Genomic DNA, 10,836 nt, shown 5'->3' with positions numbered 1-10,836 from the left:
CACACGTGCTGTCTAGTCAATAGTGCAACACATTATCTTGCGAGACATTTGGTTATAAATTATTTCTGAAGCATCTACAGTATATAGATCCTATAAATGGTTTATTAATCATCAATGGTTTACACCTCTAGGCCTGACAATGCTTAGTGCTTAGTTAGTAATTTCTGCCTTTGTCTTTCACAGAATGGTGTTTTTCAGAAAGCCAAAGGCTTCCTCAATATTCTCATTTAGATCAACAATTATTGATCATATTTGGCCCACTAGCATTGGCTGCCCTGTAGTGTTTACATACAGTGCATTCAGAAAGAATTCAGGCCCCTTTACTTTTTTCACATTTTGTTACGTTACAGGTTTATTCTAAAATCTATTAAATTGTTATTTTCCTCATCAATCTACACACAATACCACATAATGACAAAGCAAAATCAGGTTTTAAGAAATGTTTGCAAATTTAAAATATCACATTTACATAAGTATTCAGACCTTTAACTCAGTACTTTGTTGAAGCACCTTTGGCAGAAATTACAGCCTTAATAAGTCTTCTTGGGTATGACGCTACAAGCTTGGTACACCTGTATTTGGGGAGTTTCTCCCATTCTTCTCTGCAGATCCTCTTAAGCTCTGTCAGATCGGATGCGGAGAGTTGCAGCACAGCTATTTTCAGGTGTCTCCAGAGATGTTCGATCCGATTCAAGTCTGGGCTCTGGCCAGGCCACTCAAGGACATTCAGGGACTTGTTCCGAAGTCACTCCTGCATTGTCTTGGCTGTGTGCTAAGGGTCGTTCTACTGTTGGAAGGTGAACCTTTGCCCCAGTCTGAGGTCCTGAGCATTCTGGAGCAGGATTTCAAGGATCTCTCCATTCATCTTTCTCTCGATCCTGACTAGTCTCACAGTCCCTCCCTTTGTATCTCTGTTCCTTACTGACCAGATCAGTCAGTAAATACAGTCTTCTTTCAGTCGCTGCTGTCCTTGTCTGTTCCTAAGGATAGAACTGAGATGGGGAAACAATCTTTTTCCCACAATGCCCCTTCATCCTGGAACATGCTTCAAAAGATTTTAAAGTTAGGGGAGTAATTGTTCTTGCCTGTTTTTAAGACTCTGATTGACAACACTGTTTGTGATAACCACAATTGTTTCTAATCTTCAATTGTACCTGTAACTTGTGACACTTTGTCTTTTGTGTGTATTTTGTCATTTTCTGTAATATTTAATGACACACTGCTATTTCTCTGTTGTTTTGCCTTCTTGCCAGGTCAACCTCGCAAAATAGGTTTTTAACCTCAACGGGTTTTACCTGGTTAAATAAAGGTTAAAAAAAATAAAAACATCCCCACACCATGATGCTGCCACCACCATGCTTCACCGTGGGGATGGTGCCAGGGTTCCTCCAGACGTATCGCTAGGCATTCAGGCCAAAGAGGTCAATCTTGGTTTCGTCAGACCGGAAAATCTTGTTTCTCATGGTCTGAGAGTCTTAAGGTGCCTTTTGGCAAACTCCAAGCGGGCTGTCATGTGCCTTTTACTGAGGAGTGGCTTCTTTCTGGTCATTACCATAAAGGCCTGATTGGTGAAGTGCTGCAGAGATGGTTGTCCTTCTGGAAGGTTCTCCTATCTCCACTTAGGAACTCTGGAGCTCTGTCGGAGTGACCATTGGGTTCTTTGTCACCTCCCTGACCAAGGCCCTTCTCCCCCAATTGCTCAGTTTGGCCGGGTGGCCAAATCTAGGAAGAGTCTTGGTGGTTCCAAACTTCTTCCATTTGAAATTGATGGCCACTGTGTTCTTGGGGACCTTCAATGCTGCAGAAATGTTTTGGTACCCTTCCCCAGGTCTGTGCCTCGACACAATCCTGTCTTGGAGCTCTACGGACAATTCCTTTGACCTCATGGCTTGGCTTTTGCTCTGACATGCACTGTCAACAGTTGGACCTTATATAGACAAGTGCGTGCCTTTCCAAATAATGTCGAATCAATTGAATTTACCACAGGTGGACTCCAATCAAGTTGTAGAAACATCTCAGGATGATCAATGGAAACAGGTTGCACCTGAGATCAATTTCGATTCTCATAGCAAAGGGTCTGAATACTATTTCTGTTTTGAATTTTTAATACATTTGTAAAAAATTCTAAAAACTTGTTCTGTCTTTGTCATTACGGGCATGTATTGTGTGTAGATTGATGAGAAAATAAATAATTTAATCCATTTTAGAATAAGGCTGTAACGTAACAAAATGTGGAAAAAGTCAAGGGGTCTGAATACTTTCCGAATGCACTGTATGACACACGGACGAGACCTAATCCAGCCTTTCAGCCCAACCACACAAAGTAACAATTGAATTCCTGCCCTCGCCAACTGCAGGGGAATGGTCCTCATGTCCTGTTCCAGAGCCACAATGGGTAGACTACATCATGATGAAGCAGGGACACAGATGCTGCAGAGGATACTTAGGCTTGGTCTTTACATTGGATCCCATGATGGACATTCAAGTGGATGGATAGACTCTTAAAACACTTATTTTAATGGAGATACAACCTGTTCTGTGTGTTTCGTCTGTAGACTTGGATTGGATCCATACGTCATTGATGCAAGCTGCTTATAGTGTTTTCAGTATACCATTTGAAAGGATAACATAGTCCTGTTTCGTACAGACAGTTCCTGGAAGACAATTTTAGTGAACATTATGTATTGTGAGATTTTATCTCTGTGTCAGGTCTATAAGTGGATGGGGCAAAGCACTAACACTAGAGGTCTCCAGAAAGAGAAATGCTGTAGTCATAACTGGTGAATATAAACCTAAAAGTGCTGGATGATTCCACTAATTTGTCATCACATGTTATCACATTTCATTCAAAGATTGACTGAGCATAATCTGGAAAAGTGAGAAATGTTCAATCTTCCATTTCTCTAAATTGTATTTTTTAAACTGGCGAAGAGCAGAAGCTTTGCATAAACTGCAATTGTTTTCCTTTTCCAGTTTGTTCCCTGCTGTTATTGTTTGACTAATCCCGGCTGTTCAGAAAAGGTGCCTCCCATTGTCTTTTTAAATCTTTGTTAAACTGTACATTGGCTGCCTTTGTATCCCCACAGTACAATGAGAGTTTCAGATAAAGTGGATGAATATGTCTGGTCAGCCTATTTTCCCATATCAGGCTCAACACCGTTCATATCGTCCATTAAACAGAACTCATATTAATTATAGTCAATGCGGACTGCATGGCAAAGCATTTTTTACAGATTTGGGTTTGGAAAGAGACAAACGATCCAGAGGTGAGGGAATTTTTAACTATTTTGTTAAGATTGTTCTTCTCTGTTTATGTTTTCAATTGTTATGATAAAGGGAAAGGAGGAAAAACCTTTTCTGCTGTTACAATTTCCTTTGCATTGTATCCCCCTCACTGATATGAGCATACTCATTATTCTATATCAACAGCTGTTTGAGAAGTAATGAGATAATGAGTGACATTTTTTGTAAAATTATTTATTCAACCATCTTAGACCAGATAAGAAGTAATTTTCTCTCACTGTTTGCAAAACAGTAGAAAATGTACCTTTACATACACTACCGTTCAAAAGTTTGGGGTCACTTAGAAATGTTCTTGTTTTTGAAAGAAAAGCATGTGGGTGTCTAAATCATTCGGACTCTATTGTATTAGGTAGCAGTGCACTGAGAGGTTCTGATTCACACGCTTGTCCATTCTCAAACCTCCCCAGCCCTTCCCCCAGGTTAAACCATGGGAGACTGGTCCATTCTCGGACGCTTCCTGTCCGAGGTGCAGAACCACTCCACAGTGATCAGCAAGGTCTGGCTGACCATGCTGCCTGCTGATCTTCCGCATCCTGCTGGTGACCCTGGTGGGGGACGCGGTGTACAGCGATGAGCAGTCCAAGTTCACCTGCAACACCCTGCAGCCCGGCTGCAACAACGTCTGCTACAGCACCTTCGCCCCCGTCTCACACCTGCGCTTCTAGGTCTTCCAGATCGTCTTGGTCTCCACGCCGTCCATCTTCTACATCATTTACGCCCTGCACAAGATCGCCAAGGACGAGAAGCTGAAGATCCAGAGGGGGCAGGTGATGGCTGAGCGGACCTCCAAGAAGGTCTTTGGGCAGCTGGGAAGGGAAGGGCTGGAGAACTTGGAGACTGGTATGTCCACCTACTGCCCTGGATACAGAGAGGAGTGTGTTGGTCAGGAAGCGGAGGGGGTGGAGCAGAGCCTGCTGGAGGAGATCTATGGGGAGTTGGGGGAGGACCCCACTCAGCTCTCCAGCCAGGTGCTGCTCATCTACATCCTGCATGTGATGCTGTGCTCCGTCATGGAGATCACCTTCCTGGTGGGGCAGTACTACCTGTTTGGCTTCAAGGTGCCCCAACACTACCGCTGCGAGACCTACCCCTGCCCCACCCGCACAGACTGCTTCGTGTCACGTGCCACTGAGAAGACCATCTTTCTCAACTTCATGTTCAGCATTAGCCTGGGCTGCTTTGTACTCAACATCGCAGAGCTGCACTTTCTGGGCTGGGTCTACATCTTCCGCATACTGTGCTCCACTTTCTCCACCTGCTTCCGCCCTGAGAGGGACCCTGTGGGGCTGTACGACCACCACAACCCTCTGTTGCTGCAGCTCAAACATTCTCTGAGGGGCAGGCTGGTCCTGCAGACTCCTACTCCCATGGCCCAGGAGATTCTGTTCACACATAAGTCCTACTGTACACAATCTCAGGGTTCTTCAATACAAACACACCTGTTTGATCAAACATGACACGTTTTCACATTCTAACAATGTTTGTAGGATACTTTTCAATAATTCCTTGTAATTGTTGAAATACATAGCTGGCAGAGTAGTTTTGACCTGTGTGCACACAGTCATTTATGTTGTCTAAAGGGACTTTGTCTCTTATAACATTATTCTTTTCAGAATAATCTAATCTGATTGACTGGTGGGTAGTCAACTAACTATTTGTAGTATGTGTGTCTCTTTTTATTGATATTTGCATGGTATGTATGTGTATAGATGACATTATCGACATTATCGAATAATAACTGAAATGTTTATAGTTGGTGTTCCAATCTCAAATGCTCTCATATTTGCCCATAGTATTTCAAAAACGTCAGAATCAAACAGTATTGGAACAGTGACTTGTATTTCTCATCCAGAAGTGTAAGAATTTTAGAAGAATGTAATTTCAACAATCAAATGTTGCACTGTTTAACAAACCAGTGTATGGAAAACCTGCATTTGAATGAGTTTCGTTTTTGACCACAAGAGGTCACTATAATACTTTAAGTTATCAAACAGGGTTGTGCTGAAAATCAAATTAACCACAGCCAAATAAATCATTTGTAATTAAGAGTAAGATTAAAAAAGACATGTATAACGTACTTTCTTGATGAAATACATTCTAAAATGTAAATATCTGTTTTTCTGAGTACCGTAATTGCTGGACTATTAAGCGCGCCTGAATATAAACCGCACCCACTGAATTATTAAAAAATATGTATTTTGTACATAAATAAGCCGCACATGTCTATAAGCCGCAGGTGCCTACCGGTACATTGAAAGAAATTAACTTTACACAGCCTTTAAACGAAACACGGCTTGTAACAAAAATTAAAACAGTAGCCTACCAAGAAAGTCATTGGTCACTATCTTTCTCCTCCTGTGCACTGAAACCACTGAAGTCATCTCCTTCGGTGTCGGAGTTGAATAGCCTCAGAATTGCTTCATCCGATGTTGGATCGTTTTCATTGTCGCTCTCATCACTTTCATCCAGAGGCAAATACCCAGCTGAGCTCATGCTGCCCCTTCAACACGCAGCAGTCCAGCCTTTCGAAACCCGTTGATGATAGTGGATTTTTTGACAATGCTCCACGCTGTCAGGACCCACTGGCAGACTTGACCATAAGATGCTCTTCGCCTGCGGCCCGTTTTAGTGAAGGATTTCTCCCCACTTGTCATCCAAGCCTCCCACTGAACAAGGAGCGCCACCTTAAATGCACGATTTACACTGATGTCGAGTGGCTGCAAATACTTTGGGCCATCTGTTTTTCTTCCCTCTGAAAGCTTTTGTTGTCTTTCTGCACTGAGTCAGTTCCTCACGCTGCTGTTTCCAACGTCTTATCATTGACTCATTAAGGCCAAGCTCCCATGCAGCAGCTCTATTTCCTTTTCCAACAGCCAGATTTATCGCATTCAACTTGAAAGCTGCATCATATGCATTTCTCCGTGTCTTTGCCATGATGAGGGTGACAAAATTACTACCGTAATCAGAATGATGGGAAGTTTGAGCGCGCTCGATTTACGTCACATTATGTGACGGTGCTCAGTTTTTTGGCGGCATGAATCTTGTGAAAGCGGGAAAAACCCATAAATTAGCCGCGTCATTGTATAAACCACGAGGTTCAAAGTGTGGGAATAAAGTAGCGGTTTATAGACTGGAAATTACGGTATGTAGTGCACATATCTGTGAGGATCAGACCCTTTTTTTTCAATTTTCGCTTGACAAATCTAACTGCCTATAGCTCAAGACCTGAAGCAAGGATATGCAAATTCTTGATACCATTTGAAAGGAAACACTTTGAAGTTTGTGGAAATGTGAAATTAATGTTGGATAATATAACACATTAGATCTGGTAAAAGATAGTACAATAAAAAAATATTTTTATTTATTTATTTTTATTTCACCTTTATTTAACCAGGTAGGCTAGTTGAGAACAAGTTCTCATTTGCAACTGCGACCTGGCCAAGATAAAGCATAGCAGTGTGAACAGACAACACAGAGTTACACATGGAGTAAACAATTAACAAGTCAATAAATAACACAGTAGAAAAAAGGGGAGTCTATATACAATGTGTGCAAAAGGCATGAGGAGGTAGGGGAATAATTACAATATTGCAGATTAACACTGGAGTGATAAATGATCAGATTATCATGTACAGGTGGAGATATTGGTGTGCAAAAGAGCAGAAAAGTAAATAAATAAAAACTGTGAGGATGAGGTAGGTGAAAATGGGTGGGCTATTTACCAATAGATAATGTACAGCTGCAGCGATCGGTTAGCTGCTCAGATAGCTGATGTTTGAAGTTGGTGAGGGAGATAAAAGTCTCCAACTTCAGCGATTTTTGCAATTCGTTCCAGTCACAGGCAGGAGAGTACTGGAACGAAAGGCGGCCAAATGAGGTGTTGGCTTTAGGGATGATCAGTGAGATACATCTGCTGGAGCGCGTGCTACGGATGGGTGTTGCCATCGTGACCAGTGAACTGAGATAAGGCGGAGCTTTACCTAGCATGGCCTTGTAGATGACCTGGAGCCAGTGGGTCTGGCGACGAATATGTAGCGAGGGCCAGCCGACTAGAGCATACAAGTCGCAGTGGTGGGTAGTATAAGGTGCTTTAGTGACAAAACGGATGGCACTGTGATAAACTGCATCCAGTTTGCTGAGTAGAGTGTTGGAAGCGATTTTGTAGATGACATCGCCGAAGTCGAGGATCGGTAGGATAGCCAGTTTTACTAGGGTAAGCTTGGCAGCGTGAGTGAAGGAGGCTTTGTTGCGGAATAGAAAGCCGACTCTTGATTTGATTTTCGATTGGAGATGTTTGATATGGGTCTGGAAGGAGAGTTTGCAGTCTAGCCAGACACCTAGGTACTTATAGGTGTCCACATATTCAAGGTCGGAACCATCCAGTGTGGTGATGCTAGTCGGGCATGCGAGTGCAGGCAGCGATCGGTTGAAAAGCATGCATTTGGTTTTACTAGCGTTTAAGAGCAGTTGGAGGCCACGGAAGGAGTGTTGTATGGCATTGAAGCTCGTTTGGAGGTTAGATAGCACAGTGTCCAATGACGGGCCGAAAGTATATAGAATGGTGTCGTCTGCGTAGAGGTGGATCAGGGGATCAGGGAATCGCCCGCAGCAAGACCAACATCATTGATATATATAGAGAAAAGAGTCGGCCCGAGAATTGAACCCTGTGGCACCCCCATAGAGACTGCCAGAGGACCGGACAGCATGCCCTCCGATTTGACACACTGAACTCTGTCTGCAAAGTAATTGGTGAACCAGGCACGGCAGTCATCCGAAAAACCGAGGCTACTGAGTCTGCCGATAAGAATCTGGTGATTGACAGAGTCGAAAGCCTTGGCAAGGTCGATGAAAACGGCTGCACAGTACTGTCTTTTATCGATGGCGGTTATGATGTCATTTAGTACCTTGAGTGTGGCTGAGGTGCACCCGTGACCGGCTCGGAAACCAGATTGCATAGCGGAGAAGGTACGGTGGGATTCGAGATGGTCAGTGACCTGTTTGTTGACTTGGCTTTCGAAGACCTTAGATAGGCAGGGCAGAATGGATATAGGTCTGTAACATTTTGGGTCCAGGGTGTCTCCCCCTTTGAAGAGGGGGATGACTGCAGCAGCTTTCCAATCCTTGGGGATCTCAGACGATATGAAAGAGAGGTTGAACAGGCTGGTAATAGGGGTTGCGACAATGGCGGCGGATATGTGGGAAACACTCTTTTCAAGGCACTTCAATATCTAAGTTACTTTTTCGTAGCAGGTTAGGAGACTGAGGTTAAGGTTAGGAAAAGGGTTAAGGTTAGCGAAAAAGCTCTCCTAACCTGCTACGAAATCTTTTCTGTATTGAAGTGCTGTGAAAAGAATGTGTCCCATGTAGATATAGGTCTTGTTCCCCTGCTCAGATGTTGCATGCATCCACCAATGATTTCACCCGCCATTGACTGTGTCATCCACTGACAGAATGCTATAACGGTCACGACTTCCGCTGAAGTTGGTCCCTCTCCTTGTTCTGGTGGCGTTTACGCGAGGACGTTCGCAGTGAGCTAGCCTGCAGAGACAACACCCTTAACCTTGACCAGCTGGCTATCCATCTGGCTGGATAACCTGTTGGCCTCCCGCGTATGTCTTAATCGGGGTCCGTCAATTCCATCCCTCGGCACTTCCGATCCAACGCCGATGGAGCTCGGAGGTGCAGCTATGAGGGGGACCGGAGGGGGGACCATTCCCTGCACCACCTGTGGCCGCAGAGGGCACACTGCTGATCGGTTCTGGGGAGGTTCCCCAGGGAATCGAGGTAGTTTTTCAAGACATCCAAAGTCACTTTACATACACTTTTCATCTGCAGGATGAAAATATATAAAATCAGACATTAAAATAAGTAAGTAGGCTATATTAAAGGACAGTAAACATAAGGACAGACTAACCATTGATAACACATAATTGAAGACTAACCAGGGAAATGAACTAAACAGAGGTTAAAACTTATTTGGGATAGGGGGCAGCATTTTCACTTTTGGATGAATAGCGTGCCCAGAGTGAACTGCCTCCTACTCAGTCCCAGATGCTAATATATGCATATTATAATTAGTATTGGATAGAAAACACTCTGACGTTTATTGAACTGTTTTAATGATGTCTGTGAGTAAAACAGAACTCATATGGCAGGCAAAAACCTGAGAAAAAATACAAACAGGAAGTGGGAAATCTGAGGTTTGTCGTTTTTGAACTCACCCCTATCGAAAACACAGTGGGATATGGGTTATTTTGCACTTCCTAAGGCTTCCACTTGATGTCAACCGCCTTTAGAACTTAGTTTCAGAATGCTCCTGTGAAGGGGGGGCGGATGGGAGCTGTTTGACTAAGGGGACTGCCTGCAGCCTTGTTCTCAGTCACGCGCTTTCACTTGAGAGGTATCTCTCGTTCCATTGCTTTTCTACAGACAATGGAATTCTCTAGTTGGAACATTATTGAACATTTATGATAAAAACATCCTAAAGATTGATTCTATACTTAGTTCGACAAGTTTCTTCGACCTGTAATATAACTTTTTGGACTTTTCGTCCGACTGGACCTGAACGCGATTTTGGATTTGTTTGCCAAATGCCCTAACAAAGGAAGTTGTTGGACATACATAGATATAAATTATGGACATTATCGAACAAAACAAGCATTTATTGTGGAACTGCGACTCCTGGGAGTGCATTCTGATGAAGATCATCAAAGGTAAGTGAATATTTATAACGCTATTTATGACTAATGTTGACTTCCCAACATGGCAGATATTTCTCTGGCTGGTTTGGGCTCTGAGCGCCGTTCTCAGATTATGCTTTTTCCGTGAAGTTTTTTTAAAATCTGACACAGCGGTTGCATTAAGGAGAAGTTTATCTAATGTTCCATGCATAACATTTGAATTTTCATCAACATGTATAATGAGTATTTCTGTGAATTCACGTGGCTCTCTGCAATATCACTGCATGTTTTGGAACTACTGAATGTAACATGCCAATGTAAAAGAAGATTTTTGGATATAAATATGAACTTTACCGAACAAAACATACATGTATTGTGTAACATGAAGTCCTATGATTGTCATCTGATGAAGATCATCAAAGGTTAGTGATTAATTTTATCTCTATTTGTGCTTTTTGTGACTCCTCTCTTTGGCTGGAAAATGGCTGTGTATTTCTGTGAGTTGGTGGTGACCTAACATAATCGTTTGTGGAGCTTTCACTATAAAGCATTTTTTAAATCAGACACTGTGGCTGGATTAATGAGAATTGTATCTTTAAAATGGTGCATAATACTTGTATGTTTGAGAAATTTGATTTATGCGATTTCTGTTTATTTGTATTTGGCACCCTGCAATTTCATTGGCTGTTGGTGAGCGGAACGGGGGAACCCCAGTCCTAGACAGGTTTTAAAGCTAGGATAACAGAGAATCTGGGTAAGCCTGTGTGTAGAGGTGTGTCTTTAGTGTGGACTTGAATAGTAAACTAGTAGGCCAAGGCTATTTTCTACACTGTAAACAAATACATAATTTTGT

General features: G+C 42.8%; 1 pseudogene; it reads left to right on the top strand.

Moving 5' to 3' along the window:
* The first annotated feature begins 3,488 nt into the window (after positions 1–3,488).
* LOC118394587 (gap junction delta-2 protein-like) lies at positions 3,489–6,353 on the top strand (annotated as a pseudogene).
* Positions 6,354–10,836: the final 4,483 nt, after the last annotated feature.

Source organism: Oncorhynchus keta, chromosome 1, assembly GCF_023373465.1.
Source record: "Oncorhynchus keta strain PuntledgeMale-10-30-2019 chromosome 1, Oket_V2, whole genome shotgun sequence".
In the NCBI taxonomy this organism is placed as follows: domain Eukaryota; kingdom Metazoa; phylum Chordata; class Actinopteri; order Salmoniformes; family Salmonidae; genus Oncorhynchus; species Oncorhynchus keta.
Note: the sequence above shows the minus strand (reverse complement) of the source record. Positions and strands in the feature narration are given on the sequence as shown.